Source organism: Chiloscyllium plagiosum, unplaced genomic scaffold (genome assembly GCF_037043375.1).
Source record: "Chiloscyllium plagiosum isolate Xiang-an unplaced genomic scaffold, Cpla_swu_hap1 HiC_scaffold_23, whole genome shotgun sequence".
NCBI lineage: Eukaryota > Metazoa > Chordata > Chondrichthyes > Orectolobiformes > Hemiscylliidae > Chiloscyllium > Chiloscyllium plagiosum.
This window is the reverse complement of record NW_028270161.1, coordinates 48,805,658-48,832,623: the sequence shown is the minus strand read 5'-3', so window position 1 is coordinate 48,832,623 and position 26,966 is coordinate 48,805,658. Positions and strand designations below refer to the sequence as shown.

General features: G+C 39.3%; 1 protein-coding gene across 1 annotated transcript in view; it reads left to right on the top strand.

The window, feature by feature from the left end:
• The first annotated feature begins 6,556 nt into the window (after nucleotides 1–6,556).
• Nucleotides 6,557–26,966, top strand: part of eps8a (EGFR pathway substrate 8a, signaling adaptor) — a 137,054-nt gene continuing 116,644 nt past the window's right edge. Inside the window, exon 1 of the mRNA XM_087999648.1 lies at nucleotides 6,557–6,626. The gene's annotated coding sequence lies outside the window, so the exon portion shown is untranslated. The remainder of the gene's footprint in view (nucleotides 6,627–26,966) is intronic.

The following is a 26,966-nucleotide window of genomic DNA, read 5'->3' as shown; positions in this document are numbered from 1 at the left end:
CTGGAATATTTTATAGCTGTTAGAGAAACATGGCTGAGGGAGGGACAAGACTGGCAGCTCAATGTTCCCAGGTACAGAAGGTTAGGAGGGGAGGCAAAAGAGGTGGGGAAGTTACATTTTTGATTAGGAAGGACATCACGGCAGTACTGAGAGAAGACATTGAGGGTTTGCCCACTGAATCTACGTGGGTAGAACTGAGAAATAAAAAGGGGAGAGTTCACCTTGATAGCAATATACTTTTGGTTCCCCCAGTAGTCAATGGGAGGTTTGAAGAGAAAATAGGTAAGGAGATTGCAAATACCTGCGAGAATAATAAAGTTGTAGGGGATTTTACCTTTCCTAACATCTATGGTAGATCCAGTTGTGTTAGTGGCATAGATGGAGAAAAATTTGATTTCAGGAAGAATTTCTCATGAAGTATGTTGATGGCCTACTAGAGAAGGGGCAAAAATGTACCTCCTCTGGGAAATAAGACCAGACAAGTGACAAAGGTTTGTAGGGGAGCACTTTGGGGCCAGTGACCATAATTTCATTAGTTTTAATAATTATGGAAAAGGATAGGTTAAAGGGGATTCTGAGAGACTGGATCTACAGACATTTGGAGAGGCAAGGACTCATTTGGGATAGTCAACATGGCTTTATGCGTGGGAAATGGTGTCTCATGAGTTTGAATCGTTTGAAAGAGTGACCAAGAAGGTAGATGAGGGCACTGTAGTAGACATTGTTTACTTTGATATAAACAAGGCCTTTGCTAAGGTACCACATGGTAGGTTGCTGAGTCAGATTGGATCTCATGGGGTCCAGGGTGAGCTTGCCAACAAGGTGCAAAATTGGTTTGATGGTAGAGAGAGGGTGATGGTAGTGTTTTTCAGACTGGAGGCCTGTGACCTGCGATGTACCACATCGGAGCTGGATCCACTGTTGTTTGTCTTTTACATAAATGATCTAAATGAGAATATAAGAGATATACGGGTTAGTAAGTTTCTGGATGAAACCAAGATTTGTTGTATCGTGAGAATGTGTATCGGGTCTGAGCAAGTAGGGAAAGAGTTAAGTTGAGTTTTGAGAACCAAGAGGTTCAGCTGAGCATGACTTCGATCAGATAAGAACTTGCAGTTAACAATGTGGTGCTGGAGGCAAGGGTAATGGGTTAACAAGGTGGAAAAGCAGCCATTTTAACAATATTGGAAGCATTCCGTATACAAGGTCAGCTAACAAATGGAAAAATATCCATTGTATGAATCCAGTTAACAAGGTTAATTACGTTCATTGTATAACAGTAAAGGGCTTGGTTTCTGCTATCGATACCTGTTGATTGTAATGGTCACCCAATTAATATGTATTTTGCCTTATCTGGATGCTCCTCCCTGTAAAATGACAATCTAGTTCATTGAGAAACTGCTCTTCCAGAGAAGACTGTGAACTCATGTCTCTGTGCACATGAGTGAACATTCTCTCTTCCTCCAGGGCCTGAACTAAAGACGGAGGTAAAACTTTTCTGTGTTTCTTAGCATTTTGCTTTGACGGGGGTGGGGGGTGGGGAGTGGAAGAGAGGTGGGGGGGGCGCGGAGAAGAGGGGGAATGGAACAAAAAGTGGACAGTGAAGAATGTGTTGCATTTTGGGCCAAACCAAAAGTCAATGGTTGGGTCTTGGATGTGTTATAGAACAAAGAGGTAGGGGTACACATAGCTCCTTGAAAGTGGAATCATGGGTATACAGAGTGGTGAAGAAGGCTTTCATCAGTCAGAGCATTGAGAGTAGGTGTTGGGCATCTGTACAAGACATTGGTGAGGCCACATTTGGAGTATAAACTAGAAAGAGTGCAAAAAAGATTTACGAGGATGCTACCTGGTTTGAGTTGTAAGTTGGATTGGCTGAAACTTCTTTCCCTGGAGTGTAGGAGACTGAGGAGTGATTTTTTAGAGGTCTATAATAAAATCATGAGAGGCACAGACAAGATAGATAGCGAACAGCTTTTCCCCATGTTGGGGAGACTAAAACTAGAAGGTGTAGGTTTAAGGTGAAAGGGGAGAGATACAGAAGGCTCCAGAAGGGCAGTTCTTTTGAAGAGGGTGGTGAGCGTCTGGAACGGGCTGCCAGAGTACAATTTCATTACCTAAACATTTGGACAGGATAGGATAGATATAGACCAAATGCAGGCAAATGTCACTAGTTTAGTTGTGAAAACTGGGCTGCCTGGGCAAGTTGGCCAAAGGATATGTTTATATGCTGTTGTCCTCTATGACAGTATAGCATGTGGTTTATATCTGCATTTGGTGAATTTCTGTCACCTAAGACAAGAGTGGTGCTAAGATAATGTTGGAAACAAAGTTAGCTTTTGAGGAAAACAAACTTGCAAGGTAATGGGGTCGAGTAGGGTGTGGATGTGAGGAATAGGACTGACTCTACGGCTTGACTCAATTGGTCTCTTTGCACTTTGTTTCTGATTTTTCTCCAGATCTTGCCTGTCTTTAAGTTGCACCCTTTATTATGTAGCATACAGTTCATCTAGTGCTGGCTGATGCCTGTATGTCATTGCAGTGAGCTGCACATGGTATTGATCATGTCATTTTTGTAGATTGCTGCTCTCAATCTATTGTGCTCCTTAACTTAGTTTTGTCTGCAAACTTGGATATACAACAGTCTGCCCTTTCATCCAAGTCATTAATCTGTATGGTGAAAAGCTACTTAACTTCAAACCACTGGGATATGGATTATTTGATTATCGTTCTAAAATTAGTACATGCAGTTATTAATGGGACAACTTTACACAAAATGAAATTCCAAGATTATTTTAGTAAAACACAATGGTGTTATCAGTTTTGATTATTAGTGTCTTGAGATTTGATAGTGGAGTGAGCGATCACTGAAATAATTTGACATTTGCATAGAGGGTTTATATTTTGGCTGTGAAACATTAACTTTGACAAAATACTTTAGAAATGAATTCCAGAAGGTTCACTGGGCTACTGTAGCTGTAGTTGCATTTTTTAAGCTGCACAAATTTTAAATATGATTGGTTTGCTAAGCTTATTTTGGCCTGCAGACTCCGAAGAGCATTTGGATTTTTTTGGTTCACTTTGTTAAAAGCAAGGTGCATAGTCTTGATAATATACATCTGAATTGATAAGTGCTGGCTTAATTGAAAATGACAGCAATTAATCAGCTACGGCATAAGTAATTGGTGTTTGTTTGAGTTAGTAGAGTAAGTTCACATGAATAGTTGCAAACAAAATTGGAAGATGAAGCTTAAAATGACAGTATTAACATTTTTAGACTTGAGTTCTCAAAGAAGTAAACACTGACAAAGAGAATATGATCTGACTCCTAGTACTACTTTGAAAGTTACTGGTTTGTATTTGGCTGCCGAGTCAGAATGATCACTGATAGTCATGTTGTACCTATTTTGTGGTACTACATTTTCTGTTGAAGGTAAATTCCAAGATGACCTTGACTTTTTGTTTTGATTGCCCTGGTGTCAAGCCACATAATCTGACGTGGTGTATCTGCTGGTTTATACACTGTAGGGTGGTTACAATTACTGGATGTTTGAGATTAACTCTATATTTCAGCAACTGCTTGTAGAGAGTTGCCCATTCTTTAATAAAGCTAATGTTAATCCACAGATAACCTGTTTTTGACAGTAGCCAATGTTGTAGCTTGTCACTTGCAACACCTAACTGCTGATATTTTTAGACTGGGAGTGTGCTTATCCAGTTGAAATCATTTCCCTCTTTGTTTGCCCAAGGAGAGGAGATTGTGTGGAAGATGAATAGCTAAAATAAGGATGTAGCAGCAGACAAGTGTCACATGACAAAATTTGTAAGTTGAGGTAATATGCTTATTTATAGAAGACAAATTTTTTCACTTGACTTTTTTAATGTCTTGAATTTTTAAGGTGGCTCAAATAAAGAAGGACTAAATATTTTAGTTGATTTTTCAAAAGAAAAATCCCTGGCTTTTGGTAATATACCCAAGATAGTTTACATATATTTATCCAAAATTTAAAACTTAATGTTTACTTTGCGTTTACTCTGTAATGTTAAGATAATTTAAATTTTAATATTTAGATTCACTTGTCCCCATCATTTTTGTATGTTGGATCAGATCTGAATTTCTGTTGTGTACTTGAATTTATGTTTAATTAGCTACATTTCAAGTCTTAACCTTTTGGGTTACCAATGTATGTCGAAGCTTGAAAATGCCAGTTTTAGAAAATGCCATTTTTGGTTAAAGTTAAATGCTTAAACTAGATGTGCATTTTTTTGTGTTAGAATGTTTTCTTAAAATCATATGCACTGTGAAATGTGTAACAGGATGGGTTAAAAATTGGTTAACTGATAGGTTTGGCGAACTTGAAAGTGGTGTAACCCAGAACTTAGTGCTGACTGTTAGTATGTTCTGCACTTTGATTAGGCTATGGGTGGTCAGCCCTAGGTTAGGTAATTTGGCTTGTTAAAAACAAAGACAAATAACACTGCCTCATATGTAACTTGCCACACAAATGATGGATTCTGGTCATATAACAACTAGTGGAATCAAAATGGTGTTAGTGTCCATTTCTTCAGATAGCAATACAGCACTGTCTAGTTTCTATCAGTTGTTCTCTGACTCAGACCATTCTTGTCATGAATTGCTGAGTTCAATCTGATTACAATATGCAGCTAATAAAGCAACAAAATAGTGCACATGCTGGAGATCTGAAATAAAAGCAGTGAACGAGTGCTTCAGAACTCTAGCCGCATCTTTGAAGAAAATTTCAATTTGACCATTTTCATTAGAACTGATAGGTGTTGAGTACAATAGGTTTTAAAGAAGTACAGAGTCACCGAAAGATGGGCTGGGAGAAGGAATAAAAGGGAAAAGCTGATGTGGAAGGATGCTCGCAACCTCTTTTTTATAAAAGCCAAATTTTGTAGATGCTGAAATGAAAACAAAATAGTGAAATTGTGTATTATATCTGGCAATATTTATGGAAAGTAAAGGTTTTCAAGTAGTCAGATTTAACCATATTAACTGAAACATTAACTTTGTTTCTTTGTCCATAGATGCCTCCAGGACTGCTGACTATCTGCTGCATTTTCTGCTTTTATTATGTTATATATAGACTTACCTTTTTTGTTTCTTTAGCTGTTCAATTTTGGCTTTTTCTGTCATGCTTTTTCTGTCTTTATGCTGTTCAGACTTTTGTCCTAGTATGGACCTTCTCTTTTTTGCTTTGCTCTACCTCTACTTTTGCTCTGACAGCATTACATAGAAGTGAATGGGCAATCACTTGGCAGATGGAGTGTAATGTGGAGTTGCAAAAATGAAAAGCAGAATATTTTTTAAAAGGGTGAAATTCTTAAAGGTTAATATTCAGAGAGACTTGGGTGTTCTTGTACAAGGAATACAAATTAGCCTTAAAATTTAACAAGTATTTGGGAAGACAGGTGGCAAAGGATTAGAGTTAAAAAAAAATAAGCAAGTCATGTCATGCTAATACAATGCTTTAAGGACCATGTATTGTTTTGGTGCCTATATTTAAAGATATGCTGAAGTCCTGCTAGTCTCAGAAAACCATGCAAACAATGTTTCATAATTGACGTCAGTTGGAAGTTCTGATCGTCCAAAACTTTGATTTTTTTTCCACCGTATTTCAGGAAGTAAGACTTATGTTCGAGTACATTACCAAATCCAGAAGATTTATGTTAGCATTAGGTTGAATATGAAATGCTGCTAATGGACGTCAGGCTGGCTGGATAGCCTCAATTTTGAGTAGAAGCCATCAAGAGATTAGTTAGTTTCTGAATTCTCTAAAATGGCGGAAGAGGACTAAGGAAAGTCTATTAATGAACTGTAGTGATAGATGTCAGATGAAATTCTGTGGGGCTCTGCATTTCGGGAGCAAAAGCAAGCAATGTGCATCTTCACTTGGTGCTAAGATACCTGATATGTGGATGAATGTTGAGACTGAGGGTTTCAAATATACATGTTCCTGTAAATGTAAGAATTTTGCAAGGGAAGAAAGATGTTGCAATTGAATCAGAGCAATCTGTATGAAGTACAAATATTAAACCTTGACCTATTGTTTAGTTTGTGTGTGTCACGACTAGCTAACTGTTTTCACATGACATCTTTTTAGTTGTAAAAGTCCTGCTTAACCATTTCTGCCTGAGCCAGTAAGCTGGACCATATGTTGTATATATTAATGTTTTGATCTTTGGTATCACACTTTTGTTGTAGATTCCACTGACAATTTTGTTCAAAATCAGGCCAAACAAATATTGCAATTGATCTGGTTACTCATGACTAGTACCATTGTGCCCCACTCATCATGGGAAAAGAATAGCCAAATGAATTATCAACAACACTTTTCAGAATCCTTGTAATTTCTACAGCGGATGTATAATGCAAAATTTCCCCAGTAACATGCAGTTTATTACTGTTGACTCTGCCTGAATTTAAATCTCTAAAGTTCATGTGCTCAGGTTTATTAGCAATTGATGACACCCACTTTTGAAAATAAATGTGGTCATCTTGTATTATAGGAGCACTCTGACCCATGGTGCACTAGATATTCATGTTGATCATTGCTGCCACGTTATAGGCTGACCTGGGATTGCACTCAACTCTCCATATCAAGGTATTTGGACTGTACATTTCAAACATTTGTCATTTAGGAGCAGAATACATTGCTTGCTGCTTTATATCTGAGGATTTTTACGATTGTTCATTGTGTAAAGCATTATAGATGGCCTTGTATGCAACTACCTTGTCACTTGAAGGTGGCCTGTTTTTGTAAGTAATAAGTTGGTACAAGTCAGCCATGGTTCAGTTAATATTCTCACCTTGAGTTAGATGATTTACAGGTCCAAATCCAACTGCAAACTTGATGAAAAGTGTCAGCATTGTTATTCTTTGGTTGGGTTGTTAAAGCTAAACCCTGCTTGCTTTGCCAAATGAATGGAAATGATTCCATCTTGCTATTTCAAGATGAAGAGATGATTTGTGCTTCAGCTGATATTTATTCCTCAATGAATATTTCCAGAACAGATTGTAATCTTGCTTGCATTACTGTTTTGAAAACTTGTACATAAATTTGGCTGCCATCTTCTATGCACAGGAACAGTGACTATGCTTAGATATAATGGGGATGTGGTGGCATAATATACTGGATTCCAGAGACCCAGATTTATGCTTTGGGGAAATGGATTCATATCTCATCCTGGTAGCTGATAGGATTTAAATTTGCTAACTAAATCTGGAAAATAAAACTAGTTTCAGAGATGGTGAGCATGAAAACAATCTTGTTAACTAATGCCTTTTGAGTTGGAAATCTGCCATCCTTCTGTGGTTTGATCTACATTTTGATTATTTCTGCCTTCTGAGATGGTCTTGCAAGCCTCTCAGTTCAAGAGCAATTGGGGATGGGTGAAAAATGCTGGCGCCTCAATGCTCCCATCTCATAACAGACTCAAGAATAAATGGAGTGGTTATCCATCCAGCAATAGGTTTGATGTGTAGTTGTGACCTTTAACGTCACCTGGCTGTGACAGGACAGGCCTTGGAAACCATTTGCTTACATGCAATCAACGTCACCACATTCAGTGAATGGTGACGTCCATGCATACCCACCTAATGAGAGGTCAGGGGAGGGACTTGGAGGCTTGGGCTTTGGTGGGAGCAAGGATGGTGAGTTGCAAGGTTTCTCAGATTTGAGAATGTGGGTGGAAGGGGCTCGTGAGAGTGTTGCCACTCCATTGCAATATTCAGCTCTGCAGCCAGCCCACACCCACCACTGCTGCCCTTCTAGGAGGTGTTATAATAAGATTAAATTGGACTATCTCTCTGGGCATGAATGTAATATTACAAGGTTAAACTGCACTGACTCCACATCCTGGAAGTACGTGGGGACGACATTAATGTAGAAATGCAGATGACTCCCACTCCATTTTAGACAGTCATTTTGATACTACTCCCCTACTATTATCAAATTAAATAGCCTTCAGCCCCTTCCATTCAGAAATGCCTTCATAACCATCCCCCGAAGCTAGGTATGTCGCACCCGCATCATCTTGCGGCGTCACTGGAGTCAGGAAATCATCTGCATAACGATTCCTGAGGATTAGGGCATTTACATTTGCATTATCTCAGCGGATGATCTCATCTTACCATTGTCCCTGCGGTAACATGTGACTGTGAGGGAGTGGCCAGAGTATCTGAGCATTACCAACTGACCTCTATGAAGGGATGTGTTTTCTTTCTTCAGGGCTTCTCTGATGACTTTGCCTGCGAAGAGAGTCAGAGGTCACTCCGCTTGTACAAGCTTTAATAAACTTTAACTGTTTGCAGAAGCTAGTATGTGCGAATTGCATCTTGCGTGTGAAACCTCAGGAAAAGAACCTTAATACTGTTGCCTGATGCACATCCCTGAGTGAAGGGGTGGGCGGACAGATGACCGGTTTTCTTTTGAACAAAAAATGTTTAGCATGCCATACTGAATGTATTTGCAACCCACATTGATTCATATTCTATCATATTCTCTTCTCAAAAAGACTGAATTTACAAAGGTAGAATGTCTCACGGTTGGAAGTTCTCTTGCAATTTTCCTGAGATGAAATTTTCTCCTTTTACTGAAATGTATATGATTACTTTCTGTTCCACTGACAATTGAAGCCTGGAGGTTTAGGAACATTTCATTGTTTATTGTGTGCACTAGCAGGTTCCCTTTCTCTACTTAAGTGAAGTTACAATTAAACCAGTAGAGCAACAGCCTGAATGGGTTCTCAAAGTGTGGTGAGGCTAAACCTGAATTCTGTACCTGCAGTGCAGCTGAAAAAGTTGTGAATCCAGTATTCAGCTGCTGGGATATGGCACATCTTTGCAAGAGAGAACTTGGGCCTGAACCCAAGTTGTCTTATTCTTGTTAGCATTTATGTCCCCTGCAAGGCGAGAGGGAGGGCAGTGCAATAGCAATCAAAAATAAATTCACATTGCAAAGAGCTGGCATTTGCATGGTAGGTGAATGAGTGTCAGCTATAATCTATGTATTAGTATGTTTAGCACTTTTCTCACCATATGGCAAGGTTATCATGAAGCTTTCGAGTGTTTTGGACCAATGTGTCAGTCCACTCTTTGAAGTTGCACTCTGTATCATACCTTGTAGAACTGTATTTGAAACAGATTGGTAGTGTTTGATATTAAGCTTCTATTGAAGCTGCGGCAATGGAGAAAATTGATTCTAAGTAAGGTCAGAAGTCACATGACACCAGGTTATAGTCCAAGAGGTTTATTTGAAATCATAAGCTTTTAGAGCGCTGCTTCTTTGCCAGGTGACCTGGTGTCGTGGCTTCTGACCTTGTCCACTGCAGTCCAACACCGGCATCTCCATAATATTGGGATTGTCAGAAGCTGCAAGGGGCAGCTGAGGAAAAGGAGACTGGTGCCTTGAAGTCTCTAATGTTTGTGCTTGGATCAAAAGTTAATATTGTAAATCGATGACAACAGGAGATTTTTGTTAGCATTGCTTTAGAACTTCAGAAATTGGTTTTCTTCTTCTTGCTAATAGTCACTGTTTTTGGTGTACTTGATCATTTCAAACCTTGTTGCCTGATTTCAATGATTTACCATGAGTCCTAGTAATTTGAGGAAGATGAAGATTAAAGTAGAAAACAGTTGTTCAACTTGGGTGTTAGGCATCGCCTCCAATCGAAATTTATGAGCTTTAAACACACGTGCAAGTTTAGATGTATTTTTAATCTAAATGCTACATTTGACAAATGTTAAAAGAAGGAATTTGTTTTATTTGGTTCTGAAATCCTCAGTCAACAGAAAGTAATATCAATAGAGATCAACAAAATGATCCAGTGAAGTTAAGTAACTAATTAAAAGATTTTCCTATGTCATATTTGACGGTTCTTCCAGAGCAATTTTACATTCAGTATGTATACCTTTTTTCAAGCAAGGAAAAGTGTGTTACATTGCTGAAAGCATTGTGATTATCTAAATTGAAAATTACATCAAAATTTAAACTAACATGAAGGAAAATAATGACATTTGGAACCACATTACTTCTCTGAAGCAGATCTGGTATTTGGTGATTGAGGAAAAAAGGCTTTAAATAACAAACTTCTCCTTCAAGCGGTGCACCTAGAAGTTAAGTGTACCTCTAGCTTTCACATGACTTGCATAGGAAAGTCCAAAGAGTTCACACCAAATGGAAAACACCTGAGTATCCTGAATGCTCACCAAGACAGATTTTTCTTAGGCAATAACAAATGGACATGTTTCAGGTGCATTAAGCCAGAAGATTATCTGATCATGGACAAAGCAGTGCTTGTTTAATTGATGTTATTTGCTCAAGTCCTGATACGAGTGCGATAGGGAGTGGTGGCAGATTGAACTTTAACCTTCTAAATTGACTGTGCTGACACTGAGGCAAATTGATGCATTAAATGAATTCAGAAGCTCATATTCTAAAATAAATGAAATCCATATGTATCCTAATCATTCCTCTGAAATGTAGTGTTTCATGAGGATGATTAATCAGCCATATTTGTTGTTTGATCTGCTCCAAAGTTGGTCATTTGCAAAATATTTGTTAGTCACAGCTGTAAAGGGTGAGTATATGGTAGTTCCTGGAAAGATCATTTTAGCTTTCCTTGCTATGGAAAATTTATTTTGCAATGCCTGGTTCATATCTGACTGGGGAGATAGTGAAAATGCAAGGAAGCCAATCAGTCAATTTTAATATTAACCTCTTCCCCTAGTGTCTCCAGGTGAAAGGGAGACTATCCTTCGTGGACTGGAATCTGCACTCTGAGTGTTAAGTCTACAGCCATATCTAATGTGTCGTGCGCACAGATGAAGGAAGAGGTTGACACTAAGATATAGGAACTGAGAATCCACTCAATGCATCAATTCCACTCATTAAGATCCTGGCTGATCTGAGAATCCTCAAATAGTCTTCTATCTTATCCCCATAACTACTGACTCCCTTGCTGATTAATAAATCTGTCTATTTCAGCCTTGGATGTACTTAATGACTAAGCTTCTCCAATTTAAAGCAAAATTTCACTGATTCATTGCCCTATCAGAAGAAATTCTGTTTCATCTCTTTGCTGAATGACTGACCCCTTATTCTGAGATTATACCCTCTGACCTTAGACTAACCACAAAGATCGACAATCTTACTGCATCTACTGTCAAGTCCCCTAGGGATCTTGTATGTTTGAATAAGGGTGACTTTCATTCTATCAAATGCTTGTGTTGAGCATTGCTGGAGCACTACAATCCTGAGGCAGCAATGTTGGCATGGGAACAGAGCGGCATGTTGAACAGGTAGGCAACTGGAAACTTGATCACTTTTGTGAACAAAGCATAGGTGTTAGGTAAACTGGTCACCTCGTCGTGTTTTTGTCTTCCCAATGTAGAGGAGATCCATAGTGTGAGCATATTGTTGAATCAGCCAAGATCGTGTTGAATGGTGGAGCTAACTCAAGGCCCTGAGCAGCCTACTCCTGTTTGTTTCTTTAGTCTTATGTTGACTCTCAGGCACATGGCACTATTAGATACAGAGGAATCTCAGATTATTCGAATGAAATGGATAATTGATTATTCGGATAATCGATTTTAGCTTAAACAGGGGAAGCCATACTGATCTGATGCTGTGCTCTACCAAGAATTTGTTTAAATCTATAATTTTAATGAGTATGTCATTTAAACAAACTAATCTTTGCAGTCTGCAAATCACAAGTTAAAATGAGAAGTAGTAAACCCAGTATTAAACAAGGTCCCGAACAGCTGCAACGGTTGCAAGACCATTTCCAGTATCAGTTTCCGGGAACTCGGTCACGCGATAGAAAGACTGAAGCCCCGCATTGTGTATGTGTTTACATTCTCAGCCTTTTTAAATGAATGGCCCTGTAAAGTGCTGGGAATACTTTAATTCACTTAATTTTGCAAAGGGCTTTGTAACAATCCTTACCTAAAAATATCCAGTTGCTGATGCTTGAGCTGCTTCTGTTTCTTTGTTTTTGCCAGCTTCTTCACATCTTCAGTACAGGCAAAGCGCATACACTTAGCTCTTTGTAACATTTTTGCGGAACCTTGAATCTTCGGGAAATCCGATATTCAGATAATCGAGGTTCCCCTGTACTGCTGAATTTTTAACCAACCTTTGTGAATCTCATGAATGTTTTAAATTTTGACTCATTAATGTGCTCAAATCTGAGTGACCATGCACAACAATCTGTTTTGAGGAAGGGTCATGGAACCAAGACATTAACTTTTCTCATACTGCCAAACCTGCTGAGCTTTTCCAGAAGCTTGACTTTGTTTGATTTTACAACATCTGCAGTTCTTCTAGTTTTTACAACAATCTGTCTAATTGTTGAGGAATTTCCTTTGATTGTTTTGCCCTTCCCACAGCATATTCCTTTAATCAGATGTAGATTAGCCTATGCAATGACCGGTATATAGGTATCCCTTTGCCTTATTTATTTTCTTGGATGTCACTATATGCCAATGCTAAGTGGATTTAACAAGGGTGACTATTAAATGTAAGTTGCAATAAGTAAACTTTAAGCCTGTGTATTTATCTCTGGTAATTGCTGGAAATTCCCAGGGTGTTAAAATTCTTTTTATGATCGAAAGAACCTGAGATAAACTGGTTGTGTAGGCTGGAATCTAAATTGTTTTGTTTATTAACATGACAGCATAGGAAATAGGAGCTGAACAAGATCACATAGCTCCTCGAGGCTGCTTTCCATTCAGTCCTTTGTGGCTCATCCTGTACTTCAAATCCATTTTCCTGTCTTCCCCTCATATTCCTTAATGCTCTGAGACTAAAACTCCGTCTGTCTGCTTGAAAATGCTGAAATGTGGAGCATCCACATTTTAGAGAATTCCAATGATTGACAGTCCATTGAGTGAAAAATTAGCATTTTAGCCTGAAATTGTATTCCTTTACCCTAAGACTGACCCATGTTTTTCGATTTCCCCAAAATTTTGTACCAAAATTTATTTTGGCACTGGTGACCAAGATCTCAAAACAGTTTAAGCAGAAAGAACAAATGGGAAGGGAATAAAGTTCCTGGTGGAAGTAATCAGTAGGTCTTCGAGTGTTAGCTCCTCAGTAGGATAAAACCGGGAATACGAAGAAAGATCTAACGTTAATCACTGGTAATTTTAATATGCATATAGATTGGATTATTCAAATTGGCAAGGTAATCTTGAGTGAAGAGTTCAGAATGTGTATTAAAAAAATTATTTCTTGGAGCAATATGTTGGGGAGTAAACTGGGACCAGACTCTTTTGGATTTGATATTGTGTATTGAGATGGATGAATTAATGTTCGCAGAGTGAAGGATCCTCTCGGGATGAGTGACCATAGCATGCTGTAATTGCAAATTGTTTGAGGATGGGAAACCTGAGTACCACAACAGTCTTCTGATATTAAATATGAGGACAGATTTGGCTTGAGTGTACTGGGTATTGTAATGGACCAGACAAAACAATCTCAAAAAATATATTAAGGTAGTCTAGACCCACACTCCTTTTTTTTTTTAAAGAGGTAAGTGTAAGGCATTGTGTTCTAGATGCACTTTGGTCAAAATACCATGCTTGAAATAAAACTTACTTTATTCGTGCTCTATAATTAAATATAGATAAAAGAAAATAATAGGCTTAATTAACTCTATCAAAATGCTTAAAAGAATATATACACTAACTACCAATTAACTGTTCCAAAATAGTGACATCTTTCAAACCTTGGCAAAGAAAAATTCAGTACAATTGTCTCTCATGCAATTCTAGCAGCAGGACTTGAGCTTTTAGTTGTGAAGGAGAGGAATAAGAGCTTCCATATCCAACTTCAAGGCCCCAGCAACTGCTGCTGAAGGCTAAAACTAAAAAAAAAATTCTTGGTTCTGTCACAGCTTGACCCTACCCATTCAGGCTGCTTCTATTACATAGAACATAGAACATAGAAGAATACAGCGCAGTACAGGCCCTTCGGCCCTCGATGTTGCGCCGATCCAAGCCCACCTAACCTACACTAGCCCACTATCCTCCATATGCCTACCCAATGCCCGCTTAAATGCCCATAATGAGGGAGAGTCCACCACTGCTACTGGCAGGGCATTCCATGAACTCACGACTCGTTCTGACTTATAAAAAAAAACAAGGCCTTAAAACTGTTTGTTGGCTTTGGAGCAGATTGCTTGACACTTGTGTTTCAACCTTCATTTTTAAAAAAAAAGCAGGACACACCCCCCTTAAGGCCATAGTATCATCACAGTAAAAAGACTAAAAAGGTAGGATAGTTTATGAACTGTGACAGACATTTAAGAATTTCTCCCAGCTGAAATATATTCTATAGAGGAAGAAACATCCTCTTACAAATAAAGCATAAGAGAAACATCGTCTTTATAAACAGTGCTTAGTGTTGGTGATGTAATCACGTTACAGCTAATGCACATTTTAAAAGTTCACGCTTTAGAAACAGCATCCCAAATTTATCCGTCATGTTACAGCAAATTCTTATTGACAAAATGTGTGTTATAGCTACAGCAGAAGGACCTGTACTCAAAGTAAAATCACACTGGGTTAGAGGTGAAATAATATTTTGGATAGAGATTGCCGAACAAACAAAAAGTAGAGTTGCAATAAATGGGTCTTTTCTGGTCGGCAAGATGTAGCTCATGGGGTGCCAGAGAGTTCGGTCCTCAGGGGCCCCAAATGCTTACAATCTTAGTGACTTAGATGCAGGGATTGAAAGTACTAAAACCAAATTTGCAGATGTCAGTAAAGTGGTAGAAAAATATCTTGTAATGACAAAATAAGGAATTTACAAATGAATATGTATAGGTTATGTGAATGGGCCAAAATTTGGCAGATGGAGCTTGTCAGGTTATCCATTTTGGCCAGAAGAATAAAAAGCCAACTAACTTAAATGGAGAAAAATATCAAATTGCTTTGATGCAGAGACATCTGGGTGTCCTTGTGCATGAGTTTCTGAAAGCTAGCATGTTGGGTGTAGTAGCTAATAAAGGGTAAATGGAATTTTGGCATTTACTCCTAATGTAATGGCACCTCGAAGTAGGCAAGTGTTGTTGCAATTGTATGAGGTGTTAGTGAGACAGCACCTAAAAGAGTACATACAGTTTTGAACCCTTGAAGGATGTAATTGCATTGAGGTAGTTCAGAGAAGGTTCACCTAGATGAATTCCAGAGATGAAAGCCTTGTTTTATGAAGTGAGATTGAGCAGTTTAGGCTTGTGATCAAGAGTTTCAAAGAATGAGCTGTTTCCCCTCGTGGTGCAATCTCGCACAAGTAGTCATTGTTTAGGCTAAAGTGTGTTAGATTTATAACTGATAAAGAGGCATTACTTCTCTCAAAGGATTGTGACTCAATTGAATTCACTATCCCAAAGTGTGGTGCACGCAGAATCAATTCAAACATGTGACAGATTTTTAATTATTAATAGGTTAAAAGGTTTTGGGAAGTAGGCAAGAAAGTGTAGTTGAGGCCAAAATGAGATTAGGCCATGATTGTATTGAATAGCAGAGCAAATTTGAGTTGAATTGCCTAATCCTGCTTCTAGTTTAGATCTTGTCTGTTTGTCCAAGTCATGAATGCACATTGTTAGTGGCTGATGTCACAGCATTGATCCTTGAGCCACTCCAATAGTCAGCTACTGATTTGTGTCTTATTTATCTCTATCTGCTTCCTACTGTCTGTTAGCTAGTACTCTATTCATGCTTTCATATTAACCCCCCAACTCCATGAGCCATCTTAGCAAATGACATCTGGAAATCCAAGTCTTCTACATCCACATGTACTAGTTATTCTTTTGATTAGAGTCCCTACAGAATGGAAACAGGCCCTTCGACCCAACAAGTCCACACTGACCCTCTGAGTAACCCACCCAGACCTATTCCCCATCCCTATATTTGTCCTTGATTAATGCACCTGACAGTATAGGCAGCTTAACTTGGCTAAGTCACCTGACTAGCACATCTTTGGATTGTGGGAGGAAACCCACGCAGACACGGCGAGTATGTGCAAACTCCACACAGATAATCGCCCGAGGCAGGTGTTTTAAAAAATTCTCAAGGTCAGGTTCGTAGGAGAGTAGTCTGACACAGAACAAACGACCAAGAGGCGAGACTGCTAGAATATGGGCATTTTATTCCCCGCAGTGTCGCACAACGGGTCTGGTTTATGCTCACTCTACATGTTACAAAAACTGGGAGCCGTCAGTTCTTGTAGAGCGGTTGCCAACAACCCACGCTCGGCGGTTAAACGTAACCCCGGAGCAGACTCACCGAACTGGAGACTTTTCCAGCTTTTTATTCTTTTCCAGATATAAACATTCATGTGAACAGCAGAGCAAGGCTAAAAAACACATTCCATTCTGGTTACATACAGATAAGAAGATTCACACGGGACTAAGCAACACCTCCATTCCGGTTAGATTCACACATGTATTGGGACATAATTTTTAACCGTTTCACCACATTCCACTGCTTGGAATTTTACACCACATTCCACTGCTTGGCCCAATACATGTGTTACATTATGCAATTCGTTTCAGTTAATTTCAGTTCAGTCAATTCAGTGTAGTTCAATTCAGCTCAGTTCAGGTCTGTTCAGTTCAATTCAATTGTGTTCAATTCAGTTCCGTCCATTTCAATTCAATTTAGCTCAGTTCCATTTTGTTCCGTTCAATTTGATTCACTTCAGTTCCACTCAGTTCAGTTCAGTTCAATCCCATTCAATTCTGTTAACTCCGCTTCAGCCTTTTGGACATGCCCACATCCTCCGCTGTACCCCAGGCAAGGGGTTCTTCGGCAGGACTGGGATCCTTTCTCAAACAAACTGCCACGTACATGCCCACATCCATGCCATCCCGGGACGGTCGGGACCTCCACAGTTTGTTCTTCTGGTTTCTTAGTCGTTTTCCAAAACATTGTTCTGTATCAAAATCTCTCCTCAATTGCGATTGACCCTGCTCGACTACGCCAAATGTTTTAAAAAATTCTCAAGGTCAGGTTCGTAGGAGAGTAGTCTGACACAGAACAAACGACCAAGAGGCGAGACTGCTAGAATATGGGCATTTTATTCCCCGCAGTGTCGCACAACGGGTCTGGTTTATGCTCACTCTACATGTTACAAAAACTGGGAGCCGTCAGTTCTTGTAGAGCGGTTGCCAACAACCCACGCTCGGCGGTTAAACGTAACCCCGGAGCAGACTCACCGAACTGGAGACTTTTCCAGCTTTTTATTCTTTTCCAGATATAAACATTCATGTGAACAGCAGAGCAAGGCTAAAAAACACATTCCATTCTGGTTACATACAGATAAGAAGATTCACACGGGACTAAGCAACACCTCCATTCCGGTTAGATTCACACATGTATTGGGACATAATTTTTAACCGTTTCACCACATTCCACTGCTTGGAATTTTACACCACAGCAGGAACCAAACCCGGGTCCCTGGCGCTGTGAGGCAGCAGTGCTACCCTACTAGTGAAATGCTCACAAGCAAAATCGTCAATTTGTTGAGCATTATTTCACTTCTTGTAAACCTATGTTGAATTTGGTCATATCAGAATTTTGTGTTCATAGACTTCATAAAGTCCAGTGTTTTTTCCAATGCCAGATTTCAGGTTAATTGACCTGTCTTTCTCTGTTTTTAGGTTTTTGCCTTTTTAATAGCTGTATTACTTTTGGGATGATTGAAGATGTGATAGATTCAAATTCTTCATAGCATTCAAGTAAAATATGACACTTAAAAACACATTTCTGTTTCCAATGCTGTTGGATTTTCGAGTGAAGAACTAATATTTATTAAAATCCTATTTACGATGTGTATTAGAGTATTATGTACAGTGCTTGATTCGTAATTATAGTTTTATACTTGGTCCAGTGTATCTAATCTTCTGCTTAAAAGTCAACCTTTCCATTTTTTTCGAATGAAGAGCAAACCCTGAGGTGACTACAACTGGCTTTACTATATGAAGGGCACCAGAGATTTTAAGATGTTTTAACACTCTACCTTTAAGCCTTGTTTGGTCATGGAATCTCATAACGTAGACAGCACTTGAGATGTAAGTAGGACTGGGCCAACTGTGGAGATAACCACTAAATTGGAGCAAAGGGAACTTGTGAGCAAGTAGGAATAATGTGCAATTGGAAATATGATGGAAATGCTTGAAATTGATGTATTCTGTTATGGAGAAGCTGTTTTCATGGTAAGGGAGGGTGGGTAACCAGATGATATAGATTTAAAATAGCTTGTAAAAAGTCTACAATCTAGAGATGAAGAGAAATTACTTTGCTCAGTGGGTTGATACGGTTTGGAATGCACTGCTGGAAAGAGTGGGTGGAAGCAGTTACTACTGAAACTTTCAAAAATAAATTGCTTGGTCTTTTGAAGAGAAAATAGGGCTATGGGAAAAGAGCATGCAACTGGAACAAATTTGATACCGATTCAAGAAAGCTAACCCCAGTGTAAGCCTACTGTACAGTTTTGCAAGCGTGCAGCCGAGTGTATGTTCAATTTTATGTAAATTGACTTCTGAAAAAAAGTTTGACAAAACAGTTTTGGATGTTGTTGCAAAGACATCCACAATATAGAATTATATTGCAAGTTCAAATATATATACTGTGCTCAATGATGGAATCAAAGTAATTTTGTTTTGCCTGCTGTCTGGTTGTCCTGCATGTCCAAGTCTGATATTCATCAAATTAGTGATGAATATGATGACCGAGTTCGATCTTGAAGTCTAGTTTGACTAATAGCTGCTGGCGGCATTTAAGGTAGAGTCAAATGTAGTTCATTTAGTTCATTTTATTTAAACTAGAAAGTTGTTGGATTGTGCCTTTATCCCATTAAAGTTCAATATTAATGGCATTAAAATACTGATACTTAATGTTAATCAAAATAATTGAGATTGTTGCAACACTAGAGTTTTTGCTGGGCTTTGATTTTTAGCATGAGAACAAAGATATGTTGGATGGAAGAGATTACTTTGAGGATTTGTTCAGCTGAAATTAGCATTTTTATATGAGCACTTTTTCCAATATTTAGAATTAGAAATAGATTTTATTATTACATGTGCTCAAGTACAGGGATACAGAAATATAGTGAAAAGTGTACAAAGTTGCCATTCCTGGCACCATCTTGAGTACAAAGGTACCTAGGTACAAAATCCAAGGTACAAAAAAAAGTTAGGCATTTCAGTTTGCCTTTAATCATGGGCTTGCAGAACCTCCATGCTGGGCTTTCCCTGCAAAGACTTGCACTCCCCATGTGGGCTTGTTTCCCTCCAGCAAGGGGGATCAAGCTCTATTTTGCTGCCTTGCTGCTGGCCAGCAGATTCCTGCTGAGGTTTGCCAGCCGCCTCAACGATGCCGCAATGCTGTTGACCATTAGAGTTCTGCCCGGCTACCAGATGTCTTGTTGCTGAGTGCCAAAGTCACGCTTCAAGCCCCAGGTGCTGTCACGTTCTGGACCCTGATGCTGTTCCCTCTACAATGGAGCTTTCTCCATAAGGTGAGTAAAACAAAACAAAAACTCAAAATATACTTGAAGGAAGAAGAGAAGAAGAATAAAATGAAAACAATCTTAAGGGCTCACTGCCCGAACGCAATAAAAAAGGCTGCTAACAAATGAAGCACAGGCTGCACACTGTGTTGCCTTGGTTGTGTCCCTACCCCTCGATCACAGAACCTGGGTAGAAGTCCCACCAGTTCATACCTGAATAGATTTGTTTAAAATATTGATATGATCATGCAATCTTTTCCTTTTTCTCTTTAAATTGTTTTCTCTTTAAATTGACTACTGTACTGTTAGGATATTGCAGTTCAACTCAAATCCAGACTGCTTAACAGTTTCAGCATCAATTTACTGTTCATGGTTTTTCTTTCCATTATCATTATGTTGCTAGCATTGAATATGCTTCACCTTTCTGTGGTTATGATGATTTATCTTTTCTTGGGAAGCAAATCTAGTAAATTAACTGTTACTTTACAATTAAGTTTTTTATTTCCATTTAAAATAAACATTCAACTGTTTGACCTTTTTCCAAGGACTTAACAACTTTGTGAAAAATTTGCAAGTTTTCTGGGTTTGTTTAAGGCTCAACTTTTCCAAAACGATCCGGAAAATAGCATTCTACGTTTGGGTGGGCAAAGTATAATGTTGAATATCTTGGTGACTAACTAATTTCAACCACATGGATTCCTTTCAAATACATCATTTATCCCAAAGAAAATAGAGCCCAGAAGATTCATTTATGTTTGGAGAGAGAGTGCTTTTTGCTTTAAATGTTACCTCAAACTTTGTACAAAGATGTTTTTTTTCCCCCAAGTGCTTCTCTTTGCTGTTAAGCTCAGTTTATAAACAGAGCTGTTGCTGGTTGCTCAACTAAAACATTATTTCCCTGTTTGTCTGAAAACCAAACTCTTGTATCCTCTGTTATATATCAACTCATCTTTCCATGTGTGTAGTTTCACTTCCATAATGTACTATGAATCTTTGCGCCCTTAAAGCTTACATGAATTCTAGAATTGTTAGTCAATCAGCTCAGACTGGCGCCAGTGTTTTAAGTAAAAACACGTGAATATCATAGACTGAATACTTTGTGTTGTAATTATCTCTAGATACAAAATTTCTTAACTGGGGCAGAGCAGAATGCATTTGGTGTACTTTTGATGTAGTTTTCTTTGGCTTAACTTAAGTTCAATTACATTTTATCTGTGTAAATAAGAGTAATATCAATTACATTAATTGAGCTTCACATTTTAGGGAATTTGAGGTATAAAGCCTATTAATGTCCAAGTTTCAAATTCTTAGTTTGTAACAATGGTCCTCAGTGTGCTTGCCTTAGAAATATTATTTGTACTATCTAGGAATATGGTAGTTATGAATCAAAGAATTTATTAAGCAAGATTTTCTGAATTTTTAAACCAGCAAAGATGACTTGGAAATTTTCTTGTTGCGGCTCAGGACTCCTTGAATGTTGGTCCAACAGAAAGCACCTTTTTTTTCCCCTCCTGACTCTTAAGAGATGTTATGTTGAACTATGTCTCAGAAGAATTAAACCACAGAAACCGTTGTAAACATTGTGCCATAATAAATCTTAGATTTCTAATTTTGTTTCCCTAATTCTGAGGGTTAGTTATTCCTGAATAAGAATTGATTCAAATTACCTCTTTCCATTGGTTTAAGGTGAGGGTCATCACCCATTTCTGTAACGAGAAACATGTAGGGTAAGTTGCTGTCCATTATTTATGTCCGAGGTCCCAAGAATTTCATTGTGTGGCTAAACGATACATTGTACACCTTTTGTATCTCAGAGAATGTTATCTCCTATCAAAAATGCTAACTACAATATTGTAAATCAATCACCCAATCTGTGACAATGCTTTGTCGCTTTTTTTTAAAAAGGCTGTAAAATTAGAGGTGCCAAGGAGACTAGGGTTTTTAACAGTTTAACAATGGAAGGAGTGTGGCCAGTTCTCCCAGTTCAGGTTTTTACAGTTTTTTTTAAAAGTTGTAGCAATCATAAGATATTGGAGTCCAGAAGTGTTGCCAGCTTCAGTAATGGATTGCTGTAACTTTATATGAAATCTCTAGATTTTGTTCCTTTCTGCCTGTAAGAATCTGTTAAATTTACTGTTTTGCCAAGGGATGTTTTTATATCGTATTTTACTGTATTGGAGCAGTTAATTAGTAATAGTTACTGTATCAGGCTAGTTAACTTTTCCAATACAATTTCCACTTGCCATTGCTGATGTTTCAACTGTTGTGTTTAAATAAATTCTGTTTTGCTTAAAGCCAAGTGGTTTGACCAATTGCATCACACCTGGAACTTCACATTTGCCTTTAATATAAGAAAGTTATGCTCTAGGCTACCTTTTGAAAATCTTTTGAGATCAGGTGTGGTCCATAACAAATCTCTCAATGAATGTTTCTAGCAGAATATTAGTCTATTATTTTAAACTTTTTTTTTCTAAAGGTAGTTCATTGTGCAGGTCAATGAGTCCACTAAAACCATTTCAAAGTTTGACGATTCCTCTGCAGTGGTAATATTGAATTTTTTTCTTTGATTTTCTGAGATGTCAGTGTTTTGTTTTGTTTGAGAGGATCACTGACCTAATGTCAAGTTAACTACATGCGCAGCACTGATCACTTGCCCTGTGTATCGCAGTTCAGGTTATTGGATTTTGGTGTCTGAAGAGACCTGAAGTCAAGCAATCACACATTGTCACTTTTCTCAAAGCTGTTAGCCAATTTCAGGCATCAGATTTAAAAATCTTTGCTGGACCTTTCTTCAACTTTGCCGTGATGAGGGGTGACTGATTAGTTCACTAACCACTGTTGAATGATAGTGGCTCAGTGGTTATCACTGCTGTCTCACAGTGCCAGGAACCTTAGACAACTGTCTGTGTGGCGTTTGCTCACTTTCGCCATATCTGAGCATTTCCACCGGGTGCTCTGGTTTTCTCCCTCAATCCAAAGATGTACAGATTAGTAGGATTACCATGCTAAATTGCTCTTAGTGTCCAGGGATGTGCAGACTGGGTATGTTAGCTGTGGATCACAGGGATAGGGAAGCAGGGTGGGTCTGAGTGGGAGGGTCTTTGGAGGGGTCAGTGTGGATTCAGTGGGCTGAATGACCCACTTCCACACTACAGGGATTCTGTGATGTTCTCACCTATGATGTAAGCAAAATGCAGTTTGTCAAGTAAAGATTGAAATAAATGGTCCTGAAAGGCTCTTGCTCAAATCAAATTGATCTTAACAAGTTTCGTGACATGATAAAAGGTCATAATCCACCAAAATTAGCAAATAAAATTATGTAGTGGTAATTGACAGGTGACATCAGGATTGTTTCTGCAAAGTCAACAAGGCCTACACTTGTCCCAAGCGTTGCTGATGCACCATCAAATTGATGGCAACCAGTTTCTTAATTGTAGTGTTTTTCACACCTTTTTTGATTTCTTTGCAGATATCCTTGGCCATTGTTTGTTCTTTTTAGTTATGTCCTTAAAAAGCCATGTGATGGATTCATTGAATTGCAGCGAGAAGCATTCAGTCATTCAGGTACTGCTGCAGTTGCAGGCAGATTCCCTTCCCACGTAGTTAAAGATGCCCTCCAATGCATCTCGTCCACATCCTGTACCTCCGCCCTCAGACCCCACCCCTCCAACCATAACAAGGACAGAACGCCCCTGGTGCTCACCTTCCACCCTACCAATCTTCGCATAAACCAAATCATCCGTTGACATTTCTGCCACCTCCAAACAGACTCCACCACCAGGGATATATTTCCCTCCCCACCCCTTTCCACCTTCCGCAAAGACCATTCCTTCCGTGACTACCTGGTCAGGTCCACGCCGCCCCCCCCCCCCCCCCCTCCCTACAACCTACCCTCCCATCCTGGCACCTTCCCCTGCCACCGCAGGAATTGCAAAACCTGCGCCCACACCACCTCCCTCACCTTCTTCATCCAAGGCCCTAAAGAAGCCTTTCATATCCATCAAAGTTTTACCTGCACATCCACCAATATCATTTATTGTATCCATTGTTCCTGATGCGGTCTCCTGATTTGGGGAGACTGGACGCCTCCTTGCAGAGTGCTTTAGGGAACATCTCCGGGACACCCGCACCAATCAACCACACCTCCCTGTGGCCTAACATTTCAACTCCCCCTTCCACTCTGCCGAGGACATGGAGGTCCTGGGCCTCCTTGACTGCCGCTCCCTCGCCACCAGACGCTTGGAGGAAGAATGCCTCATCTTCTGCCTCGGAACAGCTCAACCCCAGGAGCATCAATTTGGACTTCAACAGTTTCCTCATTTTCCCCTTCCCCCACCTCACCCCAGTTCCAAACTTCCAGCTCAGCACTGTCCCCATGACTTGTCCTATCTGCCTATCTTCTTTTCCACCTATCACCTTCATCCCCTCCTCCACTCACCTATTGTACTCTATGCTACTTTCTCCCCACCCCCACCCTCCTCTCACTTATCTCTCCACCTTTTCAGGCTCTCTGCCGGTATTCGTGATGAAGGGCTTTTGCCCGAAATGTTGATTTTACTGCTCCTCGGATGCTGCCTGAACTGCTGTGCTCTTCCAGCACCACTAATCCAGAATCTGGTTTCCAGCATCTGCAGTCATTGTTTTTACCTAGTGTGTGTTTAGAGCTTACCTATTTAGACCATGTAAATTACTCTGGTCATGGGGCTTCAAGTGGCCGAGGAACTGATCCTTGTGGCAGTTCGCTATTATTAGGTTTTCAACCTGAAAACAGCTCATGAATCATGACTTCCTGACTTGTGACATATCACGTCCAAACAAATTGATATTTTTTTCAAAGAAGTCTCCAAATCTTGCTCATCATCCTAGGGTCACACGGAGTTAGGCTGCTAAATTCAAACCTTTTACTTGTTTTGATAGCGACAGACTAATCTTGGATTGCATCTACTATAATTAAAACGGACTATTGCTTGACCTAGACCTTTGGGTATCTTTGTAAGGCGATTTAAGATGACAAGACCAATTCCTTCTAAGCAGCTGTCTTGTTAATTGTCTCACTCGCAGAAATTCAAAGTAAACTGTTTAAAATGATAGCTAAGACCAAATAATAAAATGTTGTGTATGATGTTGGTTTAAAGTAACATCATTATTAAATCTCGCAAATCCTTGCATTCACGTCATTTAATACTTGTGACGTGTCTTTCAGTTGAAAAGGGCATGTACTACATAAAAATAGTAGGTGATTTCTGTAACTTGAAGAGGAGAGACAGCATTAATTATAATATGCTGAATAAAATTAGGTAGTAAGTTGCATTTTATCAGAGTGATCTTGTAAGTTTGAGAAAGGAAATATTACTAAATACCTCCAGAAGGTTCTTTGCACATTTTGTGGTCAAAGGTTAGTTGTTTTGTCACTGGCAAAATGAATAGTTTTCTACTTTGGGCTTCAGATTATCTATTGCAGGGACAAATATAGTGTGCTATGCTACAAAATTAAAGTCCACCTATCTAATGCAATAAACCAATCTGCATGAAACTGATCTCCCATTTGTCTGACATGTTGAAGTACATCATTCTTGGATAAAGTGCAATCTGGCAACGTGATTTACTTATCGTTGATATTCTGAAGGGTGATTACACAGTGTTAGGCAGAAATTTAAAAAGGAGGTCCTTGAGTAGTAATATCTGGATTACTCCCGGTACTATGAGCTAGTGAGGGCAGGAATAGGAGGATAGAGCAGATGAATGCATGGCTGAGGAGCTGGTGTATGGGAGAAGATTCACATTTTTGGATCATTGGAATCTCTTTTGGGGTGGAGGTGATCTGTACAAGAACGACTGATTGTATCTAAATTGGAAGGGGAATGATATACCGGCAGGGAAATTTGCTAAAGCTGCTTGGGAGGATTTGAACTAGTAAGATCGCAGGGTGGGACCCAGGGAGATAGTGAGGAAAGAGGTCGATCTGAGACTTGTACAGTTGAACAGAAGCAAGTCAAACAGTCAGGGACAAGGAAGGGTTAATAAATTAAACTGCATTTATTTCAATGCAAGGAGCTGAACAGGGAAGGCAGATGAACTCAGGGCATGGTTAGGAACATGGGACTGGGATATCATAGCAATTACAGAAACATGGCTCAGGGATGGGCAAGACTGGCAGCTTAATGTTCCAGGATACAAATTCTACAGGAAGGATAGAAAGGGAGGCAAGAGAGGAGGGAGAGTGGCATTTTTGATAAGGGATAGCATTACAGCTGTGCTGAGGGAGGATATTCCCAGAAATACATCCAGGGAAGCTATTTGGGTGGAACTGAGAAATAAGAAAGGGATGATCACCTTATTGGGATTGTATTATAGACCCCCTAATAGTCAGAGGGAAATTGAGAAACAAACTTGTAAGGAGATCTCGGCTATCTGTAAGAATAATATGGTAGTTATGGTAGGGGATTTCAACTTTCCAAACATAGACTGGGACTGCCATAGTGTTAAAGGTTTAGATGGAGAGGAATTAGTTAAGTGTGTACAAGACAATTTTCTGATTCCGTATGTGGATGTACCTACTAGAGAAGGTGCAAAACTTGACCTACTCTTGGGAAATAAGGCAGGTGACTGAGGTGTCAGTGGGGGAGCACTTTGGGGCCAGTGACCATAATTCTATTAGATTTGAAATAGTGATCGAAAAGGATAGACCAGATCTAAAAGTTGAAGATCTAAATGGGAGAAAAGCCAATTTTGATGGTGTTGGGTAAGAACTTTCAAAAGCTGATTGGAGGCAGATGTTCACAGGTAAACGGACGGCTGAAAAATGGGAAGCCTTCAGAAATGAGAGAACGAGAATCCAGAGAAAGTATATTCCTGTTAGGATGAAAGGAAAGGCTGGTAGGTATAGGGAATGCTGGATGACAAAAGAAATGGAGGGTTTGGTTAAGAAAAAGAAGGAAGCATACGTCAGGTATATACAGGATAGATCAAGTGAATCCTTCGAGTATAAAGGAAGAAGGAGTATACTTAAGAGGGAAATCAGGAAGGCAATGTGACATAGCTTTGGCATATAGAATTAAGGAGAATCCAAAGAGTTTTTTAGAAATACATTAAGGACAAAAGGGTCACTAGGGTGAGAATAGGGCCCCTCAAAGATCAGCAAGGTGGCCTTTGTGTGGAGCCACAGAAAATGGGGGAGATACTAAATGAATATTTTGCATCAGTATTTACTGTGGAAAAGGATATGGAAGATATAGACAGTAGGGAAATAGATGGTGACATCTTGCAAAATGTCCAGATTACAGAGGAGGAAGTGCTGAATGTCTTGAAACGGTTAAAGGTGGATAAATTCCCAGGACCTAATCGTGTACTCTGGAGCTCTGTGGGAAGCTAGAGAAGTGATTGCTGGGCTTCTTGCTGAGATATTTGTATCATCGATAGTCACAGGTG